The following is a 17,109-nucleotide window of genomic DNA, read 5'->3' on the forward strand; positions in this document are numbered from 1 at the left end:
AATCACCCTTTCATCAAGCATATAAGTTACTCTTGGTGAGAGGCAAGCCATAGAGTAACAACCGCTTCCAAATATTCTTGCTAAAATTTCACTGCACAATTTAAAGTGTATACTAGTCCAGGGGTTCTAAAGCTTTCTGGTTTTCACTGCCATTGAGCTGAATGGCAGTAGGGACCGAAACTGTCGTTCAACTGAAGAGCAGTCTACTTGGAGGGGTTCTGGAAAAAATGCCCGTGGAAGAAATTGCCACGAATGAAATGGCCCCAGAGGAAACTGCCGTGTGCCATGTGTGCCTCAGATCAGCTAATAGCCATTACGTCAAGAAGCGATGATGGGGAAATGAAGATGCGGCGCTCAAATCTTCTATTTTTTGGGTTAGAAGATGAGTCCAGTGAAGATTGGGCAATGTGCGAGCAAAAAAATAATTAACTTTTGCTCAGAAAAAGTTGTAGATGACCACTGCTAGCGATCAATTCGAGCGCGTTCACCGATTCGGGAAATATAGCTCTGAGAAGCAAAGGCCAATAATTGTAAGGTTGACCTATTTCAAAGGACTAAGCACTCATCCTGTCATCAGGGCCCAAACTTAAAAAAACAAACCTTGCAATCTGTGAAGATTTTAACTTGCAAAATGGGCACAACTGAGGGCACAAGTGAGGACACAACTCATAAAATTCGCTAAGCTGTAGAAAAAGAAGTACACGCTATAAGTTGGCAAACTGCGCAAGGACTCAAAAACCTATATCTTCAATGTCGCTACTGGTACTGTGGTGCAGGAAGATCGATAGCTCATACGCAGCAAGTGTGCACACATCCTCAAACAACCCAAACCGGTTGTCATTTCTTCCCGCTTATCATTATTATTCACTAATATACGAAGCATACTACCAAATGCGCGCATGCCTCATCTTTTCTTGAAGACAGTGATTCTGATTTTATCGCTTTCACTGAAACATGGGTACACCCCGATATCCACAACTGCGAAGTTCTTTACGGCTGAAACTCATTTAATATATACAGGCGTGACATCGCATTCAAAGGAGAGGAGGAGGTGTACTATTAGGCATTAAAAATCACTCACATCATTCAATATTGGCACGGCTTCCGATCTTGAAATCACCTGGACAGCTTGCATTACATCTTCCACTAAACTATTAATAGGCAACTAGTATTACGAAACAGCGCACCCAAACTCTGATCTCTCATTTTCAGATAAACTGCGTGAAAGCATTGTAAGAGCATTTGAGCTCTTCCAGGCTGATGTCACTTAATTACTCACCGTTTCAATTTTCCACACATCGAGTGGGCACTGCTCTCATCATCTTGTACTGCTTCAACAAGATTCATTAACTTCACTTTAGACTTCAAACAGTTTGAAGTAGTTACCCAATCTACCTCTGGTCTGAAAATAGTAGATCTTATGGCGTGCCATCGGTGTTTAATAGACAATAACTAAGTGACGCCTAAGCACACAGCTCCGCAAGCCGCATGCTTAAGCCAGAGTTCGAACAAGGACCACCCCTGCATCTTGTACAAGTACATGCCAATGTCTCCCCCACCGTGGTCTTCACGTCTCGAAGAGTTTTCAAATCTCTTCCACGCGCCTTCTCTTCAAGACCCGGTGCGCCACGACGTGACCCATCACATTGCAACTGAGGGAGCACCGGGTTTTGCACATCCTCGTCGTCTTACTCCTGACTGTTACAAGATTGTGTGGCAAGGATTCAAGCACATGCTCAAGCATGGCTACGTCTGGCCCTCATCTGGTCCATGGTCATCACCGCTACACATGGTCTAAAAGCCCTCTGGTCACTGGAGAGTGTGCAGAGGGCTTGGAGAGGTCACGTGGAGAGTGGTGCCCAATCGCACAAATTCAGGACTTTACCGTGTTATTGTATGGTTCACAATATTCAGCAAGATAGACCTAGTCAAGCCTTCCGATGTACCATAGACAGCCATAACACCTTTTGGCATACTTTAGTACCTCCGGATGCCATTTGGTCTGCAAAACGCCGCACGAACGTTTCAACAAATTTTCGATCAGGTTTGAGCTGTTGTTTCACATACATCGACGACATTCTCGTCTTCAGCGCTTCAGCAGACAAACATGCACTTCACCTGCGCCATGTGTTCGAACGACTACGAAAGTACGAGCTGGTCATGAATGGCACGAAGAGCCAATCAGCATTCTAGCAGCAGATGAAACTGACATATCCGCGAGGTTGACACTCACAGAATAGGCCCTCAGGTATCAAACGTGTTTCTAGTTTCTTTGCTAACTTCGTATATTATCGTTTTTTCTGGTCTAAAGGTCGCAGCTTTTTAGAGGTCGCACCCCCCTCATAACAGCAGTTTTTTCGCAAAAATACGCAACACCAGTGTATAACACGCACCTATTGATTTGGTAAGCGATTTCAAAAAATTAGAGTGACGTTTCACTTCATGAACGCGGATAACCCACAAGCGTAAGGGTGCCATTCCTATATAATTCCAATCGCAATGATAGGACACTCCAGGCGCATTTCTGCTGTCGTGGTCGCCGCAATGTACCATATGAAGTCCAATGGCGATAACATCATTCCCTCACGCCGTAAGCTGTACGTGCCAGTGAAAGCGTGCGATGGTTAGCCAAATCACGCACAAAGGAAGTTAGCAGGAAGGCAGCTCGGGAGCGACGAAGGATGGCTTTTTCTCTGGTAGCAACTGCGTAGTTCACGCAGCGACACGTGGGGAATCTTCAAAGCGATCTGCAGATGCGACGACTTCGAGGTCGGACGACTCTCGGGCGACCTGCCGCAACTTGCGTTGTGCTCAGTTCTTATCGCACGACGCTCTGCAACTCGATCACGAGAAGAACACGGTACCGCCATAGCACACACATAACCCGTAGTCACTGCCCAGTCAACCCAGTGCACTTTGCGTAGCCATAGCATTCAATCCGATTTTGACGCCAGTTTTTTTGTTCGTATTCTCACGTAGTAGTGACGATGAAGCAAACAGTCGTAAAACTGGGAATGACGAAACTGATTCTTTATTGGGCGAACCTGTGCCCACAAAAGCAAGTTACACTTGAAGCACAACGATAGCGGCGAACACAGTCGGCGATCGTCGAAATCTGATCAGCGGCGAAACGCGTCGGCTTTTATACCTGAGTCATCGAAGGTTCCAGATTAATTCCTGATGCCCGCGTGTCTTCCAGAAAGTTCTAGACAATTCGTGTCGCTCACACAATCAGATTACATGGGCGTCGGTGACCACAGACGACGGATAGAAGCATTGATAACGTCCGAAAAGCTTCCAATGCAGGCGCGTCCTGCGCCGAGCGATAACGTTTAACATTTGTCAGCCAATGTTGAAAGCGGCCACCGGTGAAAGATAAACATGTGTACGTGTCAATACCCTCCCCTTAAAAAGCATCGTCCCGATGCTACAAACAAACACGAAAGCGAAAACAAAACCATGCGTAATAAACAAAATAACAAAAAACAATAACATAGTAACAAAGTACCTAAGTTTGTCAGCGGGCGTAGAAAGGCTTAAGACGCACCACGTGGATGACTTCAGGTCGTGCCCGGCGCCGCTGTGATTGCGAAATGCCGTCTGGCACGACCTCATAGTCCAGTGCGCCAATACGTCGGGTGATCTTATATGGTCCGAAATAGCGACGTAACAGCTTCTCGCTAAGTCCTCGTCGGCGTATCGGAGTCCAGACCCAAACACGGTCACCGGGCTGGTACTCGACGTAGCGTCGTCGAAGGTTGTAGTGTCGGCTGTCGGTCCTCTGCTGGTTCTTGATGCGCAGTCGGGCGAGCTGTCGACCTTCTTCGGCACGCTGCAAATAGGTGGCAACGTCGAGATTTTCTTCGTCGGTGACGTCCGGTAGCATGGCGTCAAGCGTCGTGGCCGGGTTCCTTCCGTAGACCAGGTTGAACGGCGCCATGTGCGTCGTTTCTTGCACGGCCGTGTTGTATGCGAAGGTCTAGTACGGAAGGATGGCATCCCACGTCTTGTGTTCGACGTCGACGTACATTGCCAGCATGTCGGCGATGGTCTTATTTAGGCGCTCGGTGAGGCCATTCGTCTGCGGGTGGTAGGCGGTGGTTCGGCGATGGCTTGTGTGACTGTATCGCAGGATGGCTTGAGTTAGTTCTGCCGTAAAGGCAGTACCTCTGTCGGTGATGAGGACTTCTGGGGCACCGTGACGCAGGACGATGTTCTCAACGAAGAATCGGGCTACCTCGGCAGCACTGCCTTTGGGCAAGGCTTTTGTTTCGGCGTAGCGGGTGAGGTAGTCCGTAGCTACGACGATTCATTTATTCCCGGACGTCGACGTCGGAAAAGGCCCCAGTAAGTCCATCCCAATCTGCTGGAACGGTCGGCGAGGTGGCTCGATCGGCTGTAGAAGTCCGGCTGGCCTTGTCGGCGGTGTTTTGCGTCGCTGACAGTCTCGGCATGTCCTTACGTAATGGGCGACGTCGGCAGAGAGGCGAGGCCAGTAGTATTTTTCTTGTATCCTCGCGAGCGTGCGGGAAAAAACGAGGTGTCCAGCCGTTGGGTCGTCATGGAGAGCTTGCAGAACCTCTGGACGCAATGCTGAGGGTACCACGAGGAGGTAGTTGGCTCGGAGAGGCGAGAAGTTCTTCTTTAGGAGAATGTCGTTTTGCAAGAAAAACGACGCCAATCCTCGCCTGAACACCTTCGGCACAGTGACGGTCTTGCCTTCCAGGTAATCTACAAGGTTCCTTAGTTCCGGGTCGGCTCGCTGTTGTTCGGCGAATTCGTCGGCACTGATGGGTCCCAAGAAAGTGTCGTCATCCTGGTCATCCTGTGGCGGCGGTTCGACGGGGGCGCGAGACAAGCAGTCGGCGTCAGAGTGCTTTCGCCCGGACTTGTAAACGACGGTGATGTCGAATGCTTGAAGTCTCAGACTCCATCGTGCGAGGCGACCTGAAGGATCCTTCAAGTTAGCTAGCCAACACAAGGCGTGGTGGTCGCTCACAACTTTGAAGGGCCTGCCATAGAGGTAGGGGCGAAACTTTGATGTAGCCCAGATGATGGCGAGGCACTCCTTTTCTGTTGTGGAATAATTTGATTCCGCCTTCGATAGCGACCGGCTAGCGTAACTTACAACCCTTTCTAGTCCGTCAGTCCTCTGCACAAGCACGGTGCCGAGTCCTACGCTGCTTGCGTCGGTGTGGACTTCGGTATCGGCGTTTTCGTCGAAATGCGCAAGGATGGGCGGCGATTGTAGGCGTCGCTTCAGTTCTTCAAATGCTTCAATTTGCGGCGTCTCCCACTTGAACTCGACGTCGGCCTTCGTGAGGTACGTCAGTGGCTCGGCGATCCGTGAAAAATCCTTGACGAAGCGCCTGTAATAGGCGCACAGGCCAAGAAATCTACGCACTGCCTTCTTGTCGGCGGGCGGAGGAAAGTCAGTGATGGCCGCCGTTTTCTGTGGGTCAGGGCACACTCCAGACTTGTTGATGACATGGCCCAAAAACAAGAGCTCCTCGTATGCGAAGCGGCACTTTTCTGGCTTCAACGTGAGTCCGGAGGTCTTGATAGCTTGAAGAACTGTTTCAAGGCGCCGCAGGTGTTCTTCGAAGCTTGAGGCAAACACAACGACGTTGTCCAAATACACGAGGCAAGTCTGCCACTTCAAGCCTGCCAGTACTGTATCCATGACGCGTTGGAAAGTCGCAGGTGCCGAGCAAAGACCAAACGGCATCACCTTGAACTCGAACAGTCCGTCTGGTGTTATAAAGGCAGTCTTCTCCCTGTCCCTCTCGTCGACTTCGATTTGCCAGTAGCCGGTTTTGAGGTCCATCGACGAAAAATACTTTGCGTTGTAGAGTCGATCCAAGGCGTCGTCAATCCGTGGGAGGGGGTATAGTACGTCCTTCTTCGTGATCTTGTTGAGGCGACGATAATCGACGCAGAAATGTAGGGTTCCATCCTTCTTCTTCACTAACACCACGGGGGACGCCCACGGTCTCTTGGACGGCTGGATGATGTCGTCGCGTAGCATTTCGTCGACTTGTTGCCTTATGGCCTCGCGTTCGCGCGCCGAAACTCGGTACGGGCTCTGACGGAGTGGGCGGACATTTTCGTCGGTTATGATGCGGTGCTTGGCGACAGGGGTTTGTCGAACTTTTGACGACGACGAGAAGCAGTCCTTGTATTGCAGGAGCAGAGCTTTTAGTTGTTCTTTCCTATGCCTGGGAAGGTTCTGATTGACGTCGAAAGTTGGTTCAGGTACTATAGTCGTCGTTGCAGGTGCACTGGAATCCGTGAAGGCGAAAGCACTGCTGGCTTGTACTATTTCGTCGATGTAGGCGACCGTGGTGCCTTTGTTAATGTGCTTGTATTCGGGGCTGAAGTTCATGAGCATCACCCTTGCTTTCCCTGCACGTAGCTCAGCTATGCCTCTAGCGACGCAAATTTCACGGTCGAGCAGTAAGTGATGATCGCCCTCGATGACGCCCTCCATGTCTGCAGGCACTTCGGTACCGACGGAAATCATTACGCTGGAGCGAGGCGGAACGGTGACTTGTTCTTCTAGCACATTCAAGGCATGGTAACTGATGTCTGTATCCGGTGGTATCGCGTTGTGCGTTGAAAGCGTTACCGACTTGGACCTTAAGTCGATGACTGCACCGTGTTGGTTTAGAAAGTCCATGCCTAGGATGACATCCCTGGAGCAGTGCTGCAGGATTACGAAGCTCGCCGGGTAAGTGCGGTTGTTCACAGTGACTCGTGCTGTGCAGATTCCAGCCGGCGTTATTAGGTGGCCTCCCGCTGTACGAATATCGGGTCCTTGCCAGGCAGTCTTCACCTTCTTCAACTTGGCGGCGAACGGGCCACTGAAGACGGAATAGTCGGCTCCCGTGTCGACGAGAGCAGTGACGTGATGACCATCGATTAGCACGTCTAAGTCGGTAGACCGTCGTCTGGCGTTGCGGTTAAGTCGTGGCGTCGGATCACGGTTGCGTCGGCTTGCTCCGCTGCTGCTACGTCGCGTCGGTAGGTCTTCTTTCGGTGGCGAAGTGTTGTCGTTAGGGCTCTTGCCAGGCGGTGTGCTGATACCTCGTCGTGGTGATTCGCGAATCTTCTTCGTCGGCGACGGAGGATCTTCGGTATTGCGTCGTACAGCAACCGCACCTCCATCGGTTGCTGCCTTTAGTTTCTCGGGTAAGGACTGGGAGATCGGCCCCGAGTGGGACCGGTGTACTGACGGCGATGGGGCGAGATGTAGCGGCCTGGTGACGGCGAGCGTGAGGGTCGTCGTGGTTGCCACTGAGCTCCGGCGAGGTAGTCGGCGATGTCACGTGGTTGCTCGCCAAGCTGTGGACGTGGCGCGTTGACGGCGAACCCTCGTAGGCCCATCTCGCGGTATGGGCATCGGCGGTAGACATGGCCGGCTTCCCCGCAGTGATAGCAGAGCGGGCGGTGGTCGGGGGCGCGCCAAATGTCCGTTTTTCTCGGGTAGCTGCGCTGGGGGACGGGCGGGCGTGCTGGCTGCGGCGGCGGCGCTGGGCGACGGAATTGCGGCGTTACGGGGCCCTGGCGCGAGCGCGGAGGGGGGCCTTGACGACGGGCGACGGCGGCGTATGTCATCGCTTCCGGCTGGGGTTGCGGCGATTCGGGAAGTCCTAGCGATTGCTGGATTTCCTCCCGCACGATATCGGCGATGGAAGCAACTTGAGGCTGCGACGACGGTAGCAACTTCCGCAGCTCTTCGCGTACTATCGCCCTGATGGTGTCTCGTAGGTCGTCGGAAAGTCCTCGGACTTCGGCGTAGTGTGGCGTCGAACGGCGATTGTATTGCCGGTTGCGCATGTCCAGTGCTTTCTCGATCGTCGTAGCCTCCGAGAGAAAGTCTTGGACTGTTGTTGGTGGATTCCGTACTAGTCCGGCGAATAGCTCCTGCTTAACTCCCCGCATGAGCAAGCGAACTTTCTTGTCTTCGGGCATAGCTGGATCGGCGTGCCGGAACAATCGAGTCATTTCTTCAGTGTACATACCGATGCCCTCATTCGGGAGCTGTACACGGTTTTCCAGCAAGGCTGCAGCTCTTTCTTTACGGACGACGCTCGTGAAGGTGTCCAGGAAGGCGGCTTGGAAGAGGTCCCAGGTTGTTAGTGAACGTTCCCTATTCTCGAACCAGGTTCTGGCGCCATCTTCAAGAGAGAAGTAAACATGGCGCAGCTTTTTGTCGCAGTCCCACTTGTTGAACGTAGCGACCCGGTCGTATGCCTCCAGCCAGCTTTCGGCGTCTTCACATGGCGAACCGCGGAAAGTCGGCGGCTGCCTGGATTGTTGCATCACGACCGCAGATGTTGGCACAGGGGCTGTCATGGTAGCTGCTGCCGAGGTCATGACTTTTGTCCTCTTGGTCTTCTCAGGTAGGGGTTCGTACTCCGGTGGCAGGTTCAGTAGCCTGCGAATAGCTCGCTGGTCGGGGTAGGCGTCGACGTCTTCTAGACGGTGTGGGCTTGGCTCACGGCTGGACGGGGGGGTCCGGCACAAGGACATAAAAGCACCTCCACCAGATGTCACGTAGTAGTGACGATGAAGCAAACAGTCGTAAAACTGGGAATGATGAAACTGATTCTTTATTGGGCGAACCTGTGCCCACAAAAGCAAGTTACACTTGAAGCACAACGATAGCGGCGAACACAGTCGGCGATCGTCGAAATCTGATCAGCGGCGAAACGCGTCGGCTTTTATACCTGAGTCATCGAAGGTTCCAGATTAATCCCTGATGCCCGCGTGTCTTCCAGAAAGTTCTAGACAATTCGTGTCGCTCATACAATCAGATTACATGGGCGTCGGTGACCACAGACGACGGATAGAAGCATTGATAACGTCCGAGAAGCTTCCAATGCAGGCGCGTCCTGCGCCGAGAGATAACGTTTAACATTTGTCAGCCAATGTTGAAAGCGGCCACCGGTGAAAGATAAACATGTGTACGTGTCAGTATGCAAAGCACAGGTGAAAATACATGTGTACATGTGCGTTTGTACAAAGCGCAAGAATTGCATCCAATTTTTTACTTGTAGAGGACGTGGCATTAGGCTTTTCAAATACGATACCCTCAGAAGTGATCAAGGTAGTCACACTGCTTCTGGAAGATATGCATCCCTGATGGCCTCTAAAGAGTTCCAGTGGCCATTTGCTCGCCGTTGCCTTGGTGCACAAATGTCAACGAGCGTTATCGGGTTTGCTTATGCTAAACCACAAGTCCAATGCTGCACATTTAGGCTTGAGAACATACGAGTCGCCACAATGATATAATCTGTAATAAACCACTGTGTAATATGGTAGTCTTGTTGTATTATTAAGTTTGTAAATATTGCCGTTGCCTTGGTGCGCAACTGTCAACAAGTGTTATGGGGTTTCCTTATGCTCAACCATAAGTCCAATGCTGTACATTTAAGCTTGAGAACAAACTCTGCATAAGCTATGCATTTCAGCTTGAGGACATAAGAGTTGCCACAATGGTATAATCTGTAATGAACCAGTAGTAGTAGGCAACGACGCCGGCAGCGCGAGCCCTCAGCAGCATGTCACGCTCATCGGAGCTTAAATCACTAAAATCAAACCCAGCATCATAAGCCAATGCGTCGTTGTCAGGGTCGTCAACTAGTTCGTCCATTGCAACGAGCGTCGACGATCACCGTGTTGAAAATTTGGCGCGCGCTTCACCTTCCGGCTGTTTCTGGACGCAATGACGCAATTTTCTGTTTAAGTAAGTCTCGCATAGCAGTGAAGCCACATGAAGGCAGTCTTCAAGAAATCCTCACAGACAGTAGAGTCATTTTATCTCTAGTTCATACTACAAGAAGCTTCGTAGTTGAAGGACCTAGAAATCTATCGATGCAGTCTAGAGCTGACCTACTGCAACAAAAAAATTGAGCGATCTACAAAAGAAACTGCAAGCCCCTGACCTTTAGGGCTTCTTTTCTGCATGACAGGACGTGTGATGGGACAGATGGGGCTTCCGCAAAAAGGATGCACTGCAGTGCACACAGGAAAAGGGACGCTTTCCCGTGTGGTAATGCAGATGGCGTGCCAGGTGTGCCTTCTGAGTGAATGCTTCAGGGCACAGGTGGCAGTGGTGGGGGCGCTCTCCTGTGTGGCTGCGCACATGTTGCTTGAGGTTGGAACTCACACTAAACATTTTTGGACAGAGGTGGCACTTGAATGGACGTTCCCCTGAGTGTGTGCGCAGGTGGGTCATTATGTTCGTCTTTACCGTGGTCTTGTAAGGGCACAGCGGGCAGCAATGCAGCCTGCCATGTTCAGACACAAGCAAGTCGTACTGTTTCAGTGACCCTGACAACAAGGAACCTGCAAAGTCACAGGGAACATGGGAAGGTGATGCAAATGAAAACACTTCCCTCAACTAAAGTGCTAGACCTGGCAATCAAAAAGGACTACCACAATTGTAGGCAATATACGTGACAACCTAACACACATGCCATAACCCAACACACACGTGATTGTTATGGCAACAGTACCCCGATACAGTACATGTCTCACACCAGTTCCTATCTCTCTTAACATATATTACTAACCTGAATACTTACAAACCCCTGCTGGGTATAATAAAAGCTGGATTTGGTATGCAATTCTGATGTTATGCCTAAATAGTCAAATAACTTTGTATAGGTAGCACTTCATTGTGCACTCGGATAATAAACTAAGAATTACATGTTTTCTGGCAATAAAAGGACTTCAAGAATGCAGCACGACAAAAGCATTATAGGTGAAATGCGAAAACATGAACCATATAAAATTAATTACGTATATTAGTGCAAGAAATTATAAAAGAAAATCAGCAACATATGAAAGGGAAAAAATAATAAACACGGCATTCATATAGGTCAGAATGGCACCAAGTTTGCTGATGGAAGAGAATAGAGCCGCATTTCTGCGCATACAACAAAGGATTTCTAGTTTATAGCGCCAAGGGACACAGACAAAGACTAGAAGCAGATAGGATGAACACTAGTCTTTGTTTGTGTCCCTTCATGCTATGAAGAAGAAATATGTCACCGTACCAACTCGCCAAATTTTCTATGCTTTTGTAACAAAGGATTGTTTGTTTTACTGCAGTGTAAATTTTTTTTTCATGGTTGTTTCACAAGAGTTTCAATGAAAAGAAAATGCATCTAGTACACGGTGCTGAAGATGACCAATTCACCTACCACATGTACACACCTGAATAAACAACCATGTCACTATGCATAGCTCACTATCCCAAATAGATACAACCTCCAGGCTGGCTATACATAGAGGCCGGATTTAGCAAGCCATTTTGATTTGCCTAGACACTCAAAAGTACTTTGTATGTGTAATACTATACAATGCAGTCAACCATTTAATTGAGTACTATGCACGATTTATACATCACAGCATTTATACCATGCAGAAAAACAAAAGCACGAACTGATATATATGAAGGAATATGTAAAAGAAGTAAACAAGAAAAATACAAGAGACATAGGAAAACAAGAACAAAAAAACATTCCTAGAGGTGAGAACGGCACCATGATTGATGGTGAAAGAGATTACAGCCACATTTCTTTGCATTAAGGAAGGGAATGCCTTTGTGGGTGGTACTGTAAACATTTTTCGCTATGTTTTTCTTGGTGCAGCAAAAGCAAACACTGCTGCAGAGTGCTGAAGATAACTTATCTACAAAGGAGTTTTTCTCAGCAACACAGCCACACCCTCATGCACTGTTAGCAGATCTGTGAAAACAGGTGCAATACCGTCCCATGGTTTACGTTGATGAAACTACATTCTCTACCAGTACATTGCACTGCCTTGTTTTTTTTACCCAAATTACAACTTGGTGACTGCAATAGAACACATTAATTTCTTGCAAGATTTCAAGAGACAAACAGCGCAGAAGCAAGAATGGAAAGTTCACTTGATACAAACACAGTCACATCACCGTCACAGTGTTTAATCAATTATTTAAGAATGCTGCAATTGAAATAATCTAGTGCATGTACAACAATTCATCGAGTTGTTTATTTCCTCTCGGGTTTATTTGCCAACACATCACACTGTTAAATCAACAATAAGTCAAACTGCTATGTCCAGTAACACGGCAAACAGGTGGACGCTTTCCAAGAAGCTCGTGAGATGAATTACTGGTAAAGACCGAAGCATGCATCATCTTGGATGCACTGTAGAAGGAATCGACGCATCTGTAACAACACAGAGATCACTGTTAAAGCCAGCATGAACGCAAACAGCACACTCACACAAATGTTTCTCCTTTGTATCACTCAACTTATTCAGGCTAGAGACAGACAGCAACAATTACCGATACAATGTTGTTACATTTATGTATTAGAAACAATTTGCATGCAAGGTAAGCATGCACACACACATTTCCCCTTTTTATCGATCAACTTATTCAGGCTAGAGACGGACTACAACACTTATCCTTATAATGTGGTTACATTTATGTATTATAAACAATTCTTCAATCATGCAAAACATACTTATGGCGAATTCCATTGGGAGAAGAGGAGCAGGGCGCCGCGCAGTGCGGAGTCGGGTGACAGCGCAGTGAGAGCAGGCACACTCGACCCGCCACTGGAATACGGCGTGCATTCGAAGAGCAGTTGGGAGGGGGACTTGTGAGGAGAAATGTACCATGTGACTAAAGCAATCGACGTCCCACCATTCTCTGCAGGAGAGCGGCAGAACACGCCTGATCGTCTTGTAATCTGTCGGGCTTAACGCTGTCACCGTTGCGGCCACGTACTACATACTTTTGTGCAGCGCCGACGCATCCCACAACGTTTCCGCCTGCGAAGATCATCTCAAGTTGAGCTCTAGCAGCTTTCGCTGCTGTCACCGTCGAGCGTCTCAAGCACTTCAGCAAGGCGAAGACGCTTTGCTGCCGCTGTCCCCCGCGCATCCGACGAGAAGCAAGGCGGACTAGAAATGCCAGGATCTGTCGCTAAATCGCTGCGAATCTCGCTCGTATCACCGACGTCAAAATCAGCGGTGTCAAACACAAACCACGCTAGGCTGCCACCATTGCCGCCGCGCGCGCTGGCTGAAGCAAAATAAAAAGAAATGAGGAGGATATGACGGTTTAAGCCACGTGACTTCCTCCGTACTCCGCTTTTCAAGCGAGAGCAGTCCGGACTGCTCCCAGCTGCTCTCGGCGCAGCGAAACTGCTCTTGTTCTACCACTGGATGACGTCGCTCCCACTCCTGTTCGACCACTGAAACACGTCGCCTGTGGAACGAGCACTTTCAGCGTGCTTTTGAGTGCTCCTGTTCTCCCAATGGAATTCGCCATTAGTTGAACCAACTTGCCTGGCTTCACCATTTATCGAAAGCTGCAGAAGAAAAATTTTTAAGTTTATTTGTTAAATCTGTTAAAATTTGTTAAATTTGCAGGAAGAAGAGAGTTAACACATATGGCGCCCAAGTCTGAAGTGTGCATTTCATTGTTTACTTGTTATATCATGGACGAGCAAACAAAAATGCAATGTGTATTTTATGAGAACCAAAATGTGTAAGACTTTTATTTGCTCAGCCGTGATCGCGTTCTGGGCAAAGCACAATAAAAAATTGCCAGACCTCCTTTATCCCGGCATAGCCATGAAGTCACAGCACCCTTCAAAAAATTCTCCGACAGTGGCATCTTGTTTCTCTCATACTATCAGGAACTCTAATGTATGAGGAAACTAGGAACCTCTCAGTGCAATCAAATAGTGTAGTCACTGGACTCGAGCTGAGAAGATGTCGCAGTGCAAGTTATGTTAACAGGATGATAGGCCCTGGACCTCACTTACAGAATGTAACAGTGTTGAAATAGAGTACACTTCACTGTAGTTTAATTTTTATACATTTCAAGCTGCTCTGCGTAAGGTGGTTCGCGATAAATTTTAGTATAGGCATGCGCACTTTGCTGCCTAGCACAACAACCACATGGTCATGCTCTGGGACAGGTGTACCATGTCTGCTCATGCCAAGATACGCCCATGCCCGTTAGTTTGGTGTTACAGCACACGTTTGTTTCACCAGTGAAATGAATATTTCATTTAGAGTGCATATCCACTGTTAGCCCATATAGAGGTAAAAACCTCAATATCTCTGTAGCAGTGCTTCGTTAAAGGGCGAACTGTTGTTTAATGGGCGAGATGCATTCACTATGCTGGTGTACGATAAAATCAGTTCACATATTAATGCAAACACAATTTGCAAGTGACTGAAATCAAAACACGCTGTTACGTCAGCCGTTTCACCATTTCAATGTCATAGCCCAAAATTCCCCTAGATTAGAACCAATTTCCCTATTTTTGTAAAAGATGCATAAAATCTCTAGATTCAAGAAAAGTTTTCCACAGTTGGCAGCACTGCATTTTGAGGACAATACAAGCCATACTAAAGTGCTCAACTCATCAAAACTCATTGCAGATACCATATTGTGACATTTGAGAAGCAAATAACAGCACTGACAGGAAACAAGCCCAACTTTCATCAAGTCGACCGTTCACCTTATTTATTGATCACAGGTAAAAATTCAAACTAAATTACGGGGTTTTACACGCCGAAACCACAATATGATTATGAGGCACACCGTAGTGGGGGGCTCCGGAATATTTGGGCCACCTGGGGTTCTTTAACGTGCACCTAAATTTAAGTACACGGGTGTTTTTCGCATTTTGCCTCCATCGAAATGCGGCTGCCGTGGCGCAGGAATTCGATCCTGCGACCGCGCGCTTAACAGCCCAATACCACAGCCACTAAGCAACCATGATGGGTTGATCATAGGTTGCATTATCGTGGAGTAAATGTAAATACAAGGTGTACTTCAGGAGATATTATACTTCCAATGAGATATAGTTCCAGGAAAGTTTATTTACACCACAGTGGCCAGAGATTAGGCCAAGCCACTTTCATAATAAGATGAACCCTGAAGTTTTCAGCATAGCTACGAAGTCCTAGCAGTGCATAAAACGGATGGGGGGGTAATATTTCCCTTTAACCCTTTAACTGGCACTACCGAGATAACTCGTGAAACCACCGACGCACACCCCTTGCTACTCCCGAGTATACTCGTGTCGCTTTTTAAACTCACTCCCTGCCACTCCCGAAACAACTCGTGCAAAAAAAAATTAAAAAATTGCGTTCGTGTCCCACCATCTATGGAGAGGTAACCTAAACACAAAGAACTTAGAGAGCGGGCGGCGCCGCCATGGACGGGCACGCGTGAAGACCGTCGAAGGTCAGGGAGGAGGGCGGCAGAGAAGCGCATTTGGCCTTGGCTACGCCGTTGCTTCGGTGGCTCCTCTCACCCTCCTTCTCAACTGCCTTGTAGCTCCCCCACCTTCGACTGTCACCGTGCACGCGTGCCACTGCTCCCGCCGGGCCCACCGCCAGCTTAGCCTGCTCCCTGAAGTTTCGTTTTCGTTATCGGGAAGTTGGCCAGACTGGACCTCCGCCGTTGCTTCTCTCTTTACATGTCCTGTGGAGTATCATGGTGCAATACTAGCATGAAATTTCCACTGAACCAACATTAAAAAAAAAAAAAAATACCCGGCAGGCAGTGAGGAGCAGTCAGAAAAAAACCCGGCAGTGAAAGGGTTAAAGGGACTGACAACCGATTTTTACGGACCCAGTATTTTACAGCGCGATGAAAAGCGCACCCTCGGTAGTGTTTCCACCTGCAGCGCTCACTTCCAAAAGCACATGGATATTTTTTAAGCAGAATTTTTCGATCCGAGCAGCTTCTAAAAAAAATAGAGTCCATCTTCCAGCAACGCTGAGGAGTGATAGCAATGCCTAAAGCCTGCCTCCCAAATTGTGAATGTCGCCCATCGTCCTGCTTTCACTGGAGGGAGAGCAACTGTGGTTAACCACCTATACTGCCACATTTCCAACCATTTTTAAAGGTAAATAGACTGGTACAATAGGTTTGCGTTGTTGTACAGACCTTTCATATAGTTGTACCGCATTTTTTCCCAAGTACACGCCTACGTCATGGCTGGCTGGCCCCCAGCATCATTATTCTGTCAATAGCTGAGCCAAGCCAACTCATCGAAAATGAAGGTGAAGGCAGCGCCACTTTTCTGCTCACTACGCACAAAGTCTTATCTGTGCATTGCAAGTTAGAAAAAACTTATAATAGAAAGAATTTTACTGCATTTCACTATTATTACAAATACCCAGAACCGCATACACTAGTAGAAGATCCCGAGGTGAACTTTATAAGTATGTTCATGTTTTTGCCGCGTTGGTTGCCAAAGGTCATTTTTCGCGAGTGTTAGTGAAGAATTAAAGATATAAACTCACGTTCAATGAGAAAAACACAGCCCATTCTAGCCAATACGATAGACGACCTTTCCATCGGCAAGGTTATCTTAATTGATGTTCTGAGCGGTTGTCTCTCCCTTTCAGTGATATTCTATGAAGCCCTGTGCGTGCAAGGGCCAGAACCCTTTCGATGCAGTAGAGAAACCACATAAATCAATATATCGGTTTTTCTATAAGAAACTGTGTGCCCTTACCAATGAGCACTTCTTCCCCATCTGTGACAAGGCATGTGGTATAAGTAGGGCTCCGTGTTTTCGGATAAATCCGATAAACACTCACCGGTAAAATTTTTGACAATTCGGATTTATCCGATAAACTCCGATTTTAACGGCCAATGTGGTCTTGTTCTGTTCTATATTGAAAGGGGATGTTCCAAGCAGTCATTGGTACATCGGCCTGTTTGGTCGATATAAAGTTTACCTCAAGTCAACAGTATCTCGTAGACCACACCCTTCGCACATTTAACAAAGGGCTTGTCGCGCACGGAGCGACAGACGTATGACTGCTCATCGACTGTCGCAGACCTTCATGCATACTACGCTGCTGTCACTGAAAAGTAGAGACAGACAGTTCAGAGGAAGCTTTTCGATGCACTCCAGTGCACCAGAGAATAGTTTTGGTATAGTGTTGAAATTGTGAACCTAAATATCAAGCATGCATTAACCCGTGCGTTCGAAACCTATGCGTCGATATTTAACTTAGCGTCTCATGAAACAGATGACATGAGCCAACTCATGAGTGATTTTGCGA

General features: G+C 48.2%; 1 protein-coding gene and 2 long non-coding RNA genes across 8 annotated transcripts in view; 1 reads left to right on the forward strand and 2 right to left on the reverse strand.

Moving 5' to 3' along the window:
* Window positions 1–17,109, reverse strand: part of LOC125940740 (uncharacterized) — a 154,133-nt gene that overhangs the window by 33,214 nt on the left and 103,810 nt on the right. The window lies entirely within an intron of this gene.
* LOC125940734 (uncharacterized) overlaps window positions 1–17,109 on the reverse strand; it is a 94,934-nt gene that overhangs the window by 1,327 nt on the left and 76,498 nt on the right. The window lies entirely within an intron of this gene.
* LOC125940737 (uncharacterized) overlaps window positions 10,089–17,109 on the forward strand; it is a 75,053-nt gene continuing 68,032 nt past the window's right edge. The window contains exon 1 of the long non-coding RNA XR_007463939.1: window positions 10,089–10,162. This is a non-coding gene — a long non-coding RNA (uncharacterized LOC125940737). The remainder of the gene's footprint in view (window positions 10,163–17,109) is intronic.

This window comes from Dermacentor silvarum, chromosome 10 (assembly GCF_013339745.2).
Source record: "Dermacentor silvarum isolate Dsil-2018 chromosome 10, BIME_Dsil_1.4, whole genome shotgun sequence".
NCBI classification, from domain to species: Eukaryota; Metazoa; Arthropoda; class Arachnida; order Ixodida; family Ixodidae; genus Dermacentor; species Dermacentor silvarum.